Here is a 16,701-nt window from a genome sequence, read left to right on the forward strand (position 1 = left end):
TTAAGCTAGAGTTGGAGGAGGATGTCAGAACATATAGTGCAGTGGTTGTGGAGAAAGCTGTTGTTAGGCCTACGTAGGCCATGGATCAATACACAGAATTATGATATTGTAGCTATTGTAGAAACTTGGCTACAGGACAAACAGGACTGGCAGCTCAGAGTTCCAGGGTTCCGTCATTTTAAACATGATAGAATGGGAGGGATTATAGTCAGGGAAAATGGCACGGCAGTGACCAGTCAGGACAGACTGGAAAGCTCACCTAGTGAGGCTTTATGGGTAGAACCGAGGAATAAGAAAGGTATGACCACATTAATGGGATTATATTATAGACCATCCAACAATCTGTAGGATATAGAGAAGCAAATTTGTAGAGAGACCACAGACTGCTGCAAGAAACATAAGGTTGTGATACTAGGGAGTTAACTTTCCACATATTGACTGGGACTTCCATAAAAGGACTAGATGGGATAGAGTTTGTCAAATGTGTTCAGAAACATTTCCTTAATCAGTACATGCAGCCAGCAATATTAGATCTCCTACTGGAGAATGAGACAGGGCAGGTAACAGAAGTTTGTGTAGGGGAAAAATTTGCATCTGGTGATCATAATGCCAGTAGTTTCAAGGTAGTTATAGAGAAGGATAGGTCTAGTGCTCAGGTTGAGAATCTAAATTGGAGAAAGGCCATTTCTGATGGTATCAGAAAGGATCTGGGAAGAGTCAATTGGGACAAGCTGTTTTCTGGCAAAGATGTACTTGGTAAGTAGGAGGCCTCCAAAGGTGAAATTTTGAAAGTACGAAGCTTGTAAGCTTAAAGTGCAAGGATAACAGACTTAGGCATAGCAGGTATAGACAAGCAGGAATGAATGAGGTACTTGAGTATAAGAAATGCAAGAGAACACTTGATAACAAAACCAGGAGGGCTAAAAGAAGGCATGAAGTTACTCTAACAAAGTAGGGGACAACCCTAAGGGCTTCTACAGGTTAAGAGCAAAAGGACAGCAAGGGATAAAATTGGTCCTCTGGAAGATCAGAGAGGTAATCTATGCATGGAACTGAAAGAGCTGGGGGAGATAGTAAATGGACTTGGTTCATCTGTATTTGCTCAGGAGATGGACACAGAGTCTACAGAGGTGAGGCAGAGCCAGCAGCGAGGCTATGGACTGTATGCAGAATACAGAGGAGGAGTTGTTTGCTGTCATGAGACAAATTAGGGAGGATAAATCCCTAGGCCCTGACGGCTGTTCCTTAGGACCCTGTGGGAGGCTAGTGCAGAAATTACAGGGGCCTTAGGACCCTGTGGGAGGCTAGGGCAGAAATTGCAGGGGCCTTAGGACCCTGTGGGAGGCTAGTGCAGAAATTGCAGGGGCCTGAGCAGAGATATTTAAAATATCCTTAGCCATAGGTGAGGTGCTGGAAGATTGGTGGGTAGCTAATGTTGTTCTGTTGTTTAAGGAAGGCTCTAAGAATAGGTTGAGTCTAATCAATCTTATAGATTTTCAAGGAAGTTACCAGGAAAGTTGAAGAAGGCAAGGCAGTGTATGTTGTCTACATGGATTTTATCAAGGCCTTTGACAAGGTCCCGCATGGGAGAAAGGTCAGGAAGTTTCAATCGCTTGGCATTCAAGATGAGGTAGTAAATTGGATCGGACATTGGCTTTGGAAGGTAGTAGATGGTTGCTTCTCTGACTGGAGGCCTGTGACTTGTGGAGTGCTGCAGGGATCTGCTAGGTCCATTGTTGTTTGTCATCTATGTCAACGATCTGAATGATAAAATGGTTAACTGGATCAGCAAATTTGCAGATGGCACCAAAATTGAGGTGAAGTGGACAGTGAGGAAGGCTATCAAAGCTTACAGCAGGATGTGGACCAGCTGGAAAAATGGGCTGATAAATGGCAGATGGAATTTAATGCAGACAAGTGTGAGGTGTTGTACTTTGGGAGGACAAACCAGGGCAGGTCTTACACAGTGAGTGGTAGGGCACTGAGGAGTGGGGTAGAACTGAGGGATCTGGGAATCTGGATCCATAATTCCTTGAAAGTGGTGACACAGGTAGATAGGGTTGTAAAGAAAGCTTTTGGTAAATTGGCCTTCATAAATCAATGTATTGAGTACAGGAGTTGGGATGTTATCCTGAAATTGTATAAGATGTTGGTGAGACTTAATTTGCAGTATTGTGTGCAGTTTTAGTCGCCCACCTACCGGATAGATGTAAATATAATTGAAAGAGTACAGAGAAAATTAACAAGGATGTTGCTGGGACCTGAGGACCTGAGATGTAGGGAAAAGTTGAACAGGTTAGGATCATAACTTATTCCCTATAGGAGACTGATGGGAGATTTGATAGAGATTATGAGAGGTATAGATGGGGACAATTTAAGCTGCCTTTTTCTACTGAGGTTGGGTGAGACTACAACTAGGGGTCATGGGCTAAGAGTGAAAGGTGAAATGTTTAAGGGGTCCATGGGGGAAAATTTCTTCACTGAGTCAGTGGTGAGAGTGTAGAATGAGTTGCCGGCACAAGTGATGCATGTGGACTTGATTTCAACATTTTGGATTAATTTGGATAGGCTCATGGGTGGGAGGGGTATGGTCTGGGTGCATATGGATGGGACTAGCCAGATTAATTGCTCGGCATGGGCTAGATGGGCTGAAGGATCCATTTCTATGTTGCAGTATTCTATGACTTTAGCTGGTTACTTGCTAATTCAAGGTATTGTAGATGAACTGACACTAAATGATAACTGGTAAACTGATTAATAGTAACCCCATCAGTCAATGCCAATATGACTAGCTAGATCCATGCCATGCCAAGACTGTTTCTCAATATAAGACCTATTTTGTAAACAGAGCAAACATTGATCACAAGATCCTATTTGCTCGTCTTTTAATCTTTTGCACTGACACATTTCAAATAAGCCAAAAAACGAGCATTTTCCACTGTCACTATATGCAACCGAGGGGCCCACCATCATCAAGATTAGCACTCGGCATCTGGCTGTTTACTGAGTGAGCATTACATCCTGGAGAAAGTTCAGGAGCATAGGAACCTCAGAAATGTGAGACATCATTGCCACTGTTCCTTGGGGCCTCTTGTACCCTGGTTCCCAGCAGAAAATGAAGATGGGGCCAAAAATACTCTTTTAAAATCATATTTCAATGGAAAGTTTGACTCAATACATTAATTGTTTATTTTCCATAGATGTTGCCTGGCCTGCTGAGTTGCCAATATTTTTGTTTTTTATTTCAGATTTCCAGTATCTCTAGATTTTATTTTACTTTTGGACCAGAAGCAGTCTGAAAATCCTAAGTAACATAAAAAAGGGAATTACACAAAGGAAAGAATCAGCCCTAACTGGCTCACCATAGTCCCATCAAAGCTACTTGCATCTCAGAAAAAGCAAAAACTGTTAACCATTTAATTTCCATGTTGCTCTATAGTACCCTAAATACTCCATTTATTTTCGACAGAACTAAGTTTGCCTACTCAGTTTGTCACATAAATGTAACAGAAATTATACAGTACTTATTCGATTTTTTTGCTGAGTTATGATGTGTATAATACTGAGATCTGGCTGTAGGCTTGCCAGGCTGCATTAACCTGAATTTTCCTCAGCGATCGTGTCTATTTTCAGCAGGTTGCTTGATTATTCATTAAATAAGTGAATGTGGAACAAGATGGTGTGTCTGTTCTGTGTTAGTTCTCGATTACAGACACTCAGTCCATTATTCAATAGTTTTCATATATTGGTCCCATAATGCCACTGAGAATTTTCCAAAATAGTTATGACATTGCAACTGATACAACTTTTAAATTTAATTAACTTTTGTAGTAAGTGGGCTTACGTATGCACCAGGTCAATTCTTTTTGCATGAATACACCTGGTTTTAAATGAAAGGAATCAAAGTGAACAGAACTGGGCAATGGAAAAACCTGCAGACTGAAAGGCATCTTTCTGTGATTGATTCAATTATTCTCATGTAGACTTAATTACATTTCAAGCTTCAGACTCTTGAAATACCAAAATAGAGTCAAATCTTTTCAAGGAGTCTCCATGACACAGGACACAATTTCACAGCATTGACTCTCTTGTTGAGAGCTTAATTTCAACCAGGATGCTTTGCATGGAAATTGGAGAACAGAAATAGCTTGTTAAATAACCAGTGTCTGGTGTTTGTCCTTCACAGTAGCAGACATCCCATTTTCAGGTGTTTACCATTGAATAATTTGAATAGGGTTAGCAAAAAATAAGGGTTGGGGTTAGCTGCTTCCAGCTTCTGAACCAAGTTTTGCCATTTTTGTTGGATCAAGTCTGATCATTGCAGGTTTCAACTCCTCATGTCCTTAATCAGAAAAACTATAGTGAAACTGTATAGGGGACACGGGATGACAGAGACTGGGGTAGATAAGTAATTTTGCATTCCCAGTAAAATATCAAATTGCAAAAGAGAACTTTCTGTATTTGACCTGTCCCCCTCTCTCTCTCTTCTTACTGCTACCTTTGGCAGGGTAATGCAGTTGTCTTGGGTCCATGTTGCCAGGTTTGGGAGTAGCTGTTGCCCAGCAGCCACGAGACTCCTGGACCGGCTTCACTTGGCTCAGCGTTGAACGGACTCTGTGGCTGTGGCCAGCAGCCTTTGGGCTCCTGCACTGGCTTTACTCGCCTCAACGCTGAAATGGCTCCACGGCTGTGGACTCACTTTTGTGGAATCTGCGGTTCATATTCCCTGAATTATTTGTTGACTTTTTTTTAAACTGTTTTCACGACTAGTTCTTTTTTCACACATTGGATGTTTGTCGGTCTTTGCTGTGTGTGTGTTTTCGTTATTTCTATTGTCTTTCTTTGTTTTGTGGCTGCCAGCAGAAAATGAATCACAAGGCTGTATATGATATACTTACATAACCTAATAAATTTACTTTGAACTTCTGGGCTTGTCCTTCCTGGACTTGAACGTGGACCAGATCTGGGCATTCATACATATACAGTATATACATTTACATACATACACACCTGCCCCACTCCTGGCATTCCTGCCTCCTGTCCCACACCCATCCCACTGTGCTCCACCCTCACACCATTGTTTGCTCCCACCAGATTTACAAACTTGTTCTCCACTCCACATTGACAAAGAGTACTGTGCAAAAGTTTTAGGCACCCAAGCTATGTGCCCAAGACTTTGCACAGCACGGTATAATCCACATATAGTGGCGTCTGTGCTTTTGATTTACAGTACACACACTTTTGCATGTGCCTTTTAACTGCTCTGTTCTATCATGTTCTATTCTGTTCTACCTTGTTCTATCATTTACATGTTGACTCCATTCTTACTTTTGTGGAGTAAGCTTCATTTACATGAAGACAAAGTAAGCTGAATAATGTCACGGCAAGCCTCGGCCTGAATGAAAATCCACATGTTCTTGCAGAGGTGTGGATTTCATTGAAACATAACCATCTCAGTTAAGAGAAGCCAATGTTTGACAACTTAACACTTAATCTATTGTTTTTCTCTTCCAATTACTGTATCATTTTAAAAGCAACTTCTTTTAAAAAAGTTTCAAAACTGCAGTGCAATATTTATGGCAGAAGTCAATACTGATTATACCAAAAAATTAATTAAACATATCCAGGTGCTGAAGAATGAAAATCTATCTTAATAAGACTATTCTTACCAAACTTTTCAAAGTTGTGTTGATTGCTACTGCAGTGTTTAGGTCCACCTCATGGAATTAATGGCTAAAAGTATGCTCCACTTTTAATATGAGTATAGTTCTGTTTACAACTTGGCTGCAGTACAAATAGACACAAGATTGTATATATACCTATTTTCAATAAAGAATTGGCTAGATGAAGAGTTAGCTAATTAATAGGACTTTAAAATATAAAGAGTGTTTATAAAACTACAGTATTTTTGTAAATTTCTTGATTATTTTTAGGAAAGGAAATGTGCTGTTCTTACTTTGTTTAGCCTAAAATTTGCCTTTGTAGTTTTTGCTACATTTCTCATGTCATAGAATCTAAGGTTTTTTTCCTCTCAAGAAATTTGAGAGATTCTTTAACAATGATACAGAATTCTGTCAGTTAGCAAAATTTAGTATTGTATAGATATAGGGCAACAGCTGGGAATTTCTGTCCAAACTACAGCAAACTTCGTATTTAATTATGGAGCAGCTGGAGACCACCCATGACTTGATTGTAGTTAAGAGGATCAGTATTTTTCAAGATCAAACCCCACCCTTCCCGTCCCACTTGTCTGTCTAGAACAAATTATATCCATATATCTGTGTATAACGTACAAGGAACCCTGTTGAAAACTCTGGCACAGATGATAGGAGACTTCAAGTCGTGATGGTTTGGCTTAAAATAGGACTGCCAAGTGGCTCTTTTGCTTAAAAATAGGAGGATTGAGTGGATCTAGTGTATGAAAATAGTTATGGCATATGGAGGAGTCTGACCATCAGAATTATGCTTTAGATCAGATCATGCTGCACAAGAGCTTATCAAATGCACTGCTTGAAGCGAAAGAACAATACACACACAAAATGCTGGGGGAACTCAGCAGGTCAGGCAGCATCTTATGGAAACGAATAAACAGTTGGTGTTTTGGGCTGAGTCTCTTCCCCAGGACTGGAATGGAAAGGGAAGGGGAGGATGCTAGAGTAAAAAGGTGGGAGAGACGAAGGACGACCAGTTAATAGGTGACAGGTGAAGCCAGGTGGGTTGGAAAGGTAAAGGGCTGGAACGGAAGGAGTCTGATAGGAGGGGAGAATAGACCATAGAAGAAAGGGAAGAAGGAAAGGCACCGGGGGAGGCACGTTAGAAGAGGTAAGACACAGAGTGGGGTATAGAAGAAGAAAGGGTGAAGGGGAAAAGGATTACTAGAGGGAGAAATCGATTTTCATGCCTTGAGGTTGGAGGCTACCTAGATGGAACATGATGCTTTGTTCCTCCACCCTGAGAGTGACCTCATCATAGCAAAAGAGGACACCACGGACTAACATGTTGGAATGGGAATAGGAATTAAAATGGTTGGCCACTGGGAAATTCTACTTTTGGCGGATAGAGCAGAGGTGCTCGACAAAGCAGTCCTCTAATTTGCATCAGGTCTTACCAATGTAGAGGAAACCAAGTTGGGAGCACTGGATATAAAATCGCAGGTGAAGTGCTGTTTGTTTGGGGCCCTGAATAAAGGTAAGGGAGGAGGTGCATGAGCAAGTGTAGCAGTTCTGTTGTTTGCTGAGATACGTGGCAGGTGGTAGATTAGTGGGGAGCGACGAATGGACAAGGAGATCACAGAGGGAACGATCTCTTTGGAAAGCAGAGAGTGGAGGGGGGTTAAAGATGTGTTTGGTGGTAGGATCCTGTTAAAGATAGCAGAAGTTGTGGAGATGAAGTGCTGAATGTGGAGGCTCATGGGGTGGTAGGGAAGGACAAGAGGAACTCTATCCCTGTTAAATATGGTCTGAAGATGGGGTGACCACAGATGTCTGGGAAATGGAGGAATCAAAGTTTCCTTTAATCAAGTTTTTAATCGAGTTCTAATCAAGTTTTTCCTCATGAAGTGGCAAGTTGTATGCGTCACTCTGGGTGTAGAGATGGAGCAGGAAGGGAAGACGCACCAAAGAGTGCAGGTTAAAATAAGGAACAGGAGACTTCGAGGGGATCAGAAGAAGATTGTTCCCCATCCAGTGCTTGGCTTAAATTTCAAGTGCACTGGAAGGCTACTGGCTAAGTGCTGGAGATTGGGATTAGTTTAGGTGGGAACTTGATGGTCATTATGGATGGAGTGTACCAAAGAACCCATTTCCATGCAGTGGGGTTCTAGAATAGAAAATCTAACCTGCAGCTACCAACAAGAAATACCAACAAGAAATCCTGAAGATACGCAGCAAGTCAGGCAGCGTATTAGAAAAGCAAAGTTAAAGTTTCTGTGACAAGAATCCTCGATGAGGATGGCTTGGACCCAAACTCTGGAGTATCCATGGCGCCCAAAACATGATTACCAATTAGTGGGACTGTCCTGAATTTTTAAAGTGGCCATGCCAGCTATCCGTACACCGGAGAGTTAGAGCGTCTAAACCTCAGAAGTTGGCATGGTGGGTGCGTGTCGTAACAGTTTCAGATCAATAATCTTTTAACATATTAACCATGTTAATTAGGGTTTGTAATTATGAACAAGAATGCCCTTGGATTAAAAGATGAAATTAGTAAAAGATTTTGGCCCTATTCATTATGCGGTGATTTTATTAATAGAAAGTAGATGTTATCAAATTCCCCGGCTGATAGTTATATATCTTAGTGTAATAATGCAGGATAACCTACATACGGATTAAAATGGAAGCACCAGGTAGCCAGTAGAAAGTTGTGGAATGACATTCAAACCTAAGGACAGATGTCAATTCAAACTTGATGTTTTTTTATTCAACTTAATTCTTTCTCAACTGCTCTGGGGAAATTTGTACCACCTCCTTGTTCTACCAGCCATGTTCTTTGACACGTGCTTTCAGAGACAGGCAATGAATGAAATTTCCTAGAGACCCAGCTCCTGGTCTGTTCTTGGAATCACAACTATTTATGTGGCTTCTGCAGCTGTGTTCCTGGCCAGTGGTAACATCCAGCTGTAGATGGTGGGAGCTGTATAGAACCAGTGTTATTGAGAAAGTAAATAACTCAGGATAGTTCTTCAAAACCATTTAACCTCACAGAACCAACAGATCTTACAGCTACCAAAGTTTATAGAAGAAAATGGTCTGTCTGAATAATAATTTTTCCAATATAGTACTGTATTGAAGCTGTAATATTGCATATTCCTATGGCACAGGGCATAGCAAAGCAACAAAAAGGTAATTAACGGAAAATAACAGAAAATGAACAGCTTTTCTAAATCTTTTTCTGTCATTCTAAGTTGATGAAGTACTACTCCATAACCACAGAACTACCTTTTCATGAATCTTACAATATATCTAAGGCTTTTTATATGGTTTGAGTACGACCTTGCTTTTATATTCAATGCCTCGGCCAATAAAGAATACTCTGTATCATTTTAAACCCTGTGGAAGGATGTCTGAACATGCAGTCCAACATCTCTGGTTGTCTGCACTTGATTGCTGCCTTTAGCTGTATGTTCTCTTGCCCAGTGGATCTGTATGGGATGAATTGCTTCAAACAGAACGGACAAGAACAAGTTTCTGTCAAAAACGTTGTTGAGTTAGACTGAAATGTAGGGAACATGATAAGGAGGTTTGCAGATGACACAAAAGTTGGTCCTGCGATGGCAGTGAGAAGGGAAAGGTTTAGAATTCAGAAAGAGACAGATGGCAAAGTGGCAACTGGAATGTAAGTCACCATTTGGGAAGTTGAACCAAAACAAGGGAATACACAACAAACTGCAAGTATTGAGTGTCAAATAGTATGGAAGGACAAAGTGTTCTTTGAGTTTAATGGATCTTTAACAGAGAGCAGACAGATGGATTAAGGGGTTAAACAGCAGAAAGGATGTTTTCATTTATTAACTGAAGCATGGATTATAAGAGTAGATATAATACTTGTTGATCTACCACGTGTTCAGTGGTTAGCATAATGCTAGAGTCCATTATTAAGGATGATGTTTCGGGGTACTTGGAGGCACATGATAAAATAGGCCAAACTGATAAAGTTGATGGTTTTGTGACCAAGTTTGTGAATGACACAAAGATAGGTGGAGGTGTAGGTAGTGATGAGGGATCAGGGAGTCTGCAGAAGGACTTGGACAGATTGGGAGAATGGGCAAAGAAGTGGCAGATGGAATATAGTGTAGGGAAATGTATAGCTATGCGCATCGAGAAAAAGAATTCTCAATTTTCTAAACAGGGAGAAAATTCAGAAATCAGTTGTGCAGGGGGACTTGGGAGCCTCATGCAGGATTCTCTAAGGTTAACTTGGATGTTGCGTCAGTGCTAAGGAAGGCAAATGCAATGTTAGCATTCATTTTGAGAGGACCAGAATATAAAAGCAAGGATGTAATGCTGAGGCTTTATAAGCATTTGTCAGATCGCAATTAGGGTAGTGTGAGTTGTTTTAGGGCCTTTTTAAAGAAAGGATGTGTTGGTACTGGAGCGAGTTCGGAGGAGGTTCATGAGCGTGATCCAGGGAATAAAAGGGTTAACATATGAGGAGCAACACACATAAAAGTTGCTGGTGAACGCAGCAGGCCAGGCAACATCTCTAGGAAGAGGTACAGTCGACGTTTCAGGCCGAGACCCTTCGTCAGGAGTAACTGAAGGAAGAGTGAGTAAGGAATTTGAAAGTTGGAGGGGGAGGGGGAGATCCAAAATGATAGGAGAAGACAAGAGGGGGAGGGATGGAGCAAAGAGCTGGACAGGTGATAGGCAAAAGGGGATACTAGAGGATCATGGGACAGGAGGTCTGGGAAGAAAGACAAGGGGGGGGGACCCAGAGGATGGGCAAGAGGTATATTCAGAGGGACAGAGGGAGAAAAAGGAGAGTGAGAGAAAGAATGTGTGCATATAAATAAGTAACAGATGGGGTACGAGGGGGAGGTGGGGCCTTAGCGGAAGTTAGAGAAGTCGATGTTCATGCCATCAGGTTGGAGGCTACCCAGACGGAATATAAGGTGTTGTTCCTCCAACCTGAGTGTGGCTTCATCTTTACAGTAGAGGAGGCCGTGGATAGACATGTCAGAATGGGAATGGGATGTGAAATTAAAATGTATGGCCACTGGGAGATCCTGCTTTCTCTGGCGGACAGAGCGTAGATGTTCAGCAAAGCGGTCTCCCAGTCTGCGTCGGGTCTCGCCAATATATAAAAGGCCACATCGGGAGCACTGGACGCAGTATATCACCCCAGTCGACTCACAGGTGAAGTGTTGCCTCACCTGGAAGGACTGTTTGGGGCCCTGAATGGTGGTAAGGGAGGAAGTGTAAGGGCATGTGTAGCACTTGTTCCGCTTACACAGATAAGTGCCAGGAGGGAGATCAGTGGGGAGGGATGGGGGGGACGAATGGACAAGTAAGTTGCGTAGGGAGCGATCCCTGCGGGATGCAGAGAGAGGGGGGGGAGGGAAAGATGTGCTTAGTGGTGGGATCTCGTTGGAGGTGGCGGAAGTTACGGAGAACAATATGTTGGACCTGGAGGTTGGTGGGGTGGTAGGTGAGGACTAGGGGAACCCAATTCCTAGTGGGGTGGCGGGAGGATGGAGTGAGAGCAGATGTACGTGAAATGGGGGAGATGCGTTTAAGAGCAGAGTTGATAGTGGAGGAAGGGAAGCCCCTTTTTTTAAAAAAGGAAGACATCTCCCTCGTCCTAGAATAAAAAGCCTCATTCTGAGATCAGATGCGGCGGAGACGGAGGAATTGCGAGAAGGGGATGGCGTTTTTGCAAGAGACAGGGTGAGAAGAGGAATAGTCCAGATAGCTGTGAGAAAGCTGTCTCCAGAGACAGAGACAGAAAGATCTAGAAAGGGGAGGGAGGTGTCGGAAATGGACCAGGTAAACTTGAGGGCAGAGTGAAAGTTGGAGGCAAAGTTAATAAAGTCAACGAGTTCTGCATGCGTGCAGGAAGCAGCGCCAATGCAGTCGTCGATGTAGCGAAAGGAAAAGTGGGGGACAGATACCAGAATAGGCACAGAACACAAATTGTTCCACAAACCCAACAAAAAGGCAGGCATAGCTAGGACCCATACGGGTGCCCATAGCTACACCTTTAGTTTGAAGGAAGTGGGAGGAGCCAAAGGAGAAATTATTAAGAGTAAGGACTAATTCCGCTAGACAGAGTGGTGGTAGAGGGGAACTGATTAGGTCTGGAATCCAAAAAGAAGCGTAGAGCTTTGAGACCTTCCTGATGGGGGATGGAAGTATATAAGGACTGGACATCCATGGTGAAAATAAAGCGGTGGGGGCCAGGGAACTTAAAAGCATCGAAAAGTTTAAAACCGTGAGAAGTGTCACGAACATAGGTCGGAAGGGATTGAACAAGGGGTGATAAAACTGTGTCGAGGTATGCAGAAACGAGTTCGGTGGGGCAGGAGCAAGCTGAGATAATAGGTCAGCCAGGACAGGCAGGTTTGTGGATCTTGGGTAGGAGGTAGAAATGGGAAGTGCGGGGTGTGGGAACTATAAAGTTGGTAGCAGTCGATGGGAGATCCCCTGAGCGGATAAAGTCGGTGATGGTGTGGGAGACAATGGCCTGGTGCTCCTTAGTGGGGTCACGATCGAGGGGTAAATAAGAGGAGGTATCCGCGAGTAGGACGAGGGAGATGGCTTCCTTTTTTAAAGAAAGGGGCTTCCCTTCCTCCACTATCAACTCTGCTCTTAAACGCATCTCCCCCCATTTCACGTACATCTGCTCTCACTCCATCCTCCCGCCACCCCACTAGGAATAGGGTTCCCCTAGTCCTCACTTACCACCCCACCAGCCTCCGGGTCCAACATATTATTCTCCGTAACTTCCGCCACCTCCAACGGGATCCAACCACTAAGTACATCTTTCCCTCCCCACCCCCCCACATTCTGCAGGGATCGCTCCCTACGCAACTCCCTTGTCCATTTGCCCCCCCATCCCTCCCCACTGATCTCCCTCCTGGCACTTATCTGTGTAAGCGGAACAAGTGCTACACATGCCCTTACACTTCCTCCCTTACCACCATTCAGGGCCCCCGACAGTCCTTCCAGGTGAGGCAACACTTCACCTGTGAGTTGACTGGGGTGATATACTGCGTCCAGTGCTCCCAATGTAGCCTTTTATATATTGGCGAGACCCGACGCAGACTGGGAGACCGCTTTGCTGAACATCTACGCTCTGTCCGCCAGAGAAAGCAGGATCTCCCAGTGGCCACACATTTTAATTCCACATCCCATTCCCATTCTGACATGTCTATCCACGGCCTCCTCTACTGTAAAGATGAAGCCACACTCAGGTTGGAGGAACAACACCATATATTCCGTCTGGGTAGCCTCCAACCTGATGGCATGAACATCGACTTCTCTAACTTCCGCTAAGGCCCCACCTCCCCCTCGTACCCCATCTGTTACTTATTTTTATGCACACGTTCTTTCTCTCACTCTCCTTTTTCTCCCTCTGTCCCTCTGAATATACCCCTTGCCCATCCTCTGGGTCCCCCCCCCCTTGTCTTTCTTCCCGGACCTCCTGTCCCATGATCCTCTCGTATCCCCTTTTGCCTATCACCTGTCCAGCTCTTGGCTCTATCCCTCCCCCTCCTGACTTCTCCTATCATTTTGGATCTCCCCCTCCCCCTCCAACTTTCAAATCCCTTACTCACTCTTCCTTCAGTTACTCCTGACGAAGGGTCTTGGCCTGAAATGTCGACTGCACCTCTTCCTACAGATGCTGCTTGGCCTGCTGCGTTCACCAGCAACTTTTATGTGTGTTGCTTGAATTTCCAGCATCTGCAGAATTCCTGTTGTTAACATATGAGGAGTACCTGATGGCTCTGGGACTGTGCTCGCTGGAGGTTAGAAGAATGAGAGAGATATCGTTGCAAGACCAGAGTGGATATGGTCAGGATGTTTCCTATAGTGGGGGAGTCTCAGACCAAAGAGCACAATCTTAGAATACAAGAATGTCCCTTTAGAAGAGAGATGAGGAGATTAGCCAGAGGGTGGTGAACCTGTGGAATTCATTGCCCCAGATAGCTGTGGAGGTTAAGTCTTTGGCCATGTTTAAAGTGGATGTCTTTAGGTTGTTGATTGGTAAGGGTGTGAAAGGGAAAAAACAAAAGAATAGGGGTGGAGGGAATAATAAAACAGCAGACTCAATGGACCGAGTGGCTTAATTCTGCTCCTAAGTCTTATGGCAGTATTACAGGAAAATTATGATAGCACTGGAAAGAATACTGAAGAGTTTTATGAGTATGTTGCCAGTACTGGGAAAATTGCAGCCATAAGGAAGTAGTGGATTAACTAGGGTTGTTTTCTTTGGAATAGGAAATACTGAGAAGGGACCTACTTGATTCATGTAAATATGTAAGACCTATTTTGTTTAGCAGTTAGTTCAAAACCAGAGAGCAGAGTTTTAAACTCATTGGTAAGAGGGGAGATGGCAAATAGAATTTAACCTTGCATGGATTCCCAGCTTAAACAGGCATCTTTAATACTGCTTTGCAACAGTCTATTGTCTCTGTAGGCTTCAAAGCAGTCACCATCATTTTGCTGCTCGAGAGAGCAACGGTAACTGGCCTAAACAATCATTGCCCAGTTACACTGAATTCAACAATCATGGTGCTTTGAGCAGCTGGCAGTGAATCATATAAAATCCCACCTTCCAGTTACATAGGACCCTTCTCAGTTCATCTACCACTCAAACCGGTCCACTGATGATGCCATAGCCTCGGCCCTCCAACTAGAAAACGGTGCCTCACACATCAGAATGTTTTTGGTTGACTTCAGCTCGGCGTCTAACACGTTCATCCCTCAGAGGCTGGTGGGTAGACTGTCTTTATGGTGATTCAACACCCCTCTCTGTAACTGGATCTTGGACTTCTGATGGAAGTCTGAGTTGGCGGCAACATCTCAAGCTCCATCATGCCGAGCACTGACTCCCCCAGGGGTGTGTGCTCAAACCGCGTCATCAAGTTTGCTGATAATACCACAGTAGTCGGCCGCATCAGCAGCAATGATGAGTCGGCATACAGAGAGGAGGTAGAGAGGTTTGTCAAATGGTGTAAAGAAATTATAGTTGCCAATTTCAGCTTTTTCATCAGTTAAAAGGAAAAAGAAAAGAAAAGGGCCCAGTACAGTTAAACCAGTCTAAGTGTGCACATGACCCTTGGAGCTCGTCTCTTCCACAAACTGGATATAACCGTTACTCACAGAGCTAAACACATGGTCTGTGTGAAAGCACCCATCACAGTCCAAACTTCCATCAAAGTCCATCTTGAACAAACTGACTCTCTCTCAGGCGTACTGGACCTCCTCCTTTGGGCCATTCATCTGCACAAAGTACTTCTTGCAACGGGGAGTCTCCTTCCAATGGCATTCTGCAGCATCTTCCCTTCTGTCCCATTCCACAGCTTCTGCTAAAAGACCCCAAACCAGACTACCGACCTTCAGAAACCTCTTCTCCACAGATCTCTAGAATCTTCTCTCACATCCCACAGCCCTGACTGGCTGACTCACATTCCTAAGTTGGACAACGTAGATCCTTATCTTGGCCGAAGCCAAAACACACCTTCCAGCATGGCACACTACTTTTACAGAAAACTGCCAGAATAAACTACCTCACAGCAGAGCAGTAGAAACCTTGACCAGGGCATTACACAAACAAAACAAAAGGGTTATTGCAGAAATTAACCAGCAAACCCACAAGAACTCAGGCAAACTATACAGAATAATGAAGAACTGAAATCACTCATGATACACAGAAGAACTCAGTCAGAGTTTCACCAGACAAGGATCTACAATGACCAAGCAGAGAGGGGTTGGCACGCTCCCATAGAACCATAGAAACTACAGCACAGAAACAGGCCCTTTGGCCCTTCTTGGCTGTGCTGAACCATTTTCTGCCTAGTCCCACTGACCTGCACACGGACCATATCCCTCCATACACCTCCCATCCATGTATCTGTCCAATTTATTCTTAAATGTTAAAAAAAACCCCGCATTTACCACCTCATCCGGCAGCTCATTCCATACTCCCACCACTCTCTGTGTGAAGAAGCCCCCCTTAATGTTCCCTTTAAACTTTTCCACCGTCACCCTTAACCCATGTCCTCTGGTTTTTTTCTCCCCTTGCCTCAGTGGAAAAAGCCTGCTTGCATTCACTCTATCTATACCCATCATAATTTTATATACCTCTATCAAATCTCCCCTCATTCTTCTACGCTCCAGGGAATAAAGTCCTAACCTATTCAACCTTTCTCTGTAACTGAGTTTCTCAAGTCCCAGCAACATCCTTGTAAACCTTCTCTGCACTCTTTCAACCTTATTTATATCCTTCCTGTAATTTGGTGACCAAAACTGAACACAATACTCCAGATTCGGCCTCACCAATGCCTTATACAACTTCATCATAACATTCCAGTTCTTATACTCAATACTTCGATTAATAAAGGCCAATGTACTAAAAGCTCTCTTTACGACCCTATCTACCTGTGACGACACTTTTAGGGAATTTTGTATCTGTATTCCCAGATCCCTCTGTTCCACTGCACTCCTCAGTGCCTTACCATTAACCCTGTATGTTCTACCTTGGTTTGTCCTTCCAACGTGCAATACCTCACACTTGTCAGTATTAAACTCCATCTGCCATTTTTCCAGTTGGTCCAAGTCCCTCTGCAGGCTCTGAAAACCTTCCTCACTGTCTACTACACCTCCAATCTTTGTATCATCAGCAAACTTGCTGATCCAATTTACCACATTATCATCCAGATCATTGATATAGATGACAAATAACAATGGACCCAGCACTGATCCCTGTGGCACACCACTAGTCACAGGCCTCCACTCAGAGAAGCAATTCTCTACCACCACTCTCTGGCTTCTTCCATCAAGCCAATGTCTAATCCAATTTACCACCTCTCCATGTATACCTAGTGACTGAATTTTCCTAACTAACCTCCCATGCGGGACCTTGTCAAAGGCCTTACTGAAGTCCATGTAGACAATATCCACTGCCTTCCCTTCATCCACTTTCCTGGTAACCTCCTCGAAAAACTCCAACAGATTGGTCAAACATGACCTACCAAGCACA

Source organism: Mobula birostris, chromosome 15 (genome assembly GCF_030028105.1).
Source record: "Mobula birostris isolate sMobBir1 chromosome 15, sMobBir1.hap1, whole genome shotgun sequence".
Taxonomy (NCBI): domain Eukaryota; kingdom Metazoa; phylum Chordata; class Chondrichthyes; order Myliobatiformes; family Myliobatidae; genus Mobula; species Mobula birostris.